The following is a 583-nucleotide window of genomic DNA, read 5'->3' as shown; positions in this document are numbered from 1 at the left end:
TTCTCTCTCTCTCTCTCTCTCTCTCTCTCTCTCTCTCTCTCTCTCTCTCTCTCTCTCTCTCTCTCTCTCAGCACGGGTGGGCAGGAGTATGGTGACTTCTCTCATACTGGAGGTAACGTGGCTGTAGCTCTTGTTTTTTCTTGCTACCATATTGGCATATTCTCTCTCTCTCTCTCTCTCTCTCCACGGGTGGGCAGGAGTATGGCGACTGTCCTCTCATACTGAATCGGGAGGTAATGTGGCTGTAGCTCTTAGTTTTCTTTACTTGCTGCCATACTGACATAATCTCTCTCTCTCTCTCTCTCTCTCTCTCTCTCTCTCTCTCTCTCTCTCTCTCTCTCTCTCTCAGTGGACTGCGGAAAAGGGAAGAGACTTCTATAAATAGTTTGCATGTAAATATGAAAGGTGGGTAAATTTGCTTTTTATACGTTATATTCTTTGATGCATATTGGTTATTATTCGGCTACGAACATTATTGCTTCGTCGTTTAGACCAGGGGCATTGTGGAAATGATTTTATTATAACTGAAATTACCCCGTGTGTGTGTGTGTGTGTGTGTGTGTGTGTGTGTGTGTGTGTATAA

The sequence above is a fragment of the Palaemon carinicauda genome, chromosome 13 (genome assembly GCF_036898095.1).
Source record: "Palaemon carinicauda isolate YSFRI2023 chromosome 13, ASM3689809v2, whole genome shotgun sequence".
NCBI classification, from domain to species: Eukaryota; Metazoa; Arthropoda; class Malacostraca; order Decapoda; family Palaemonidae; genus Palaemon; species Palaemon carinicauda.
Note: the sequence above shows the minus strand (reverse complement) of the source record.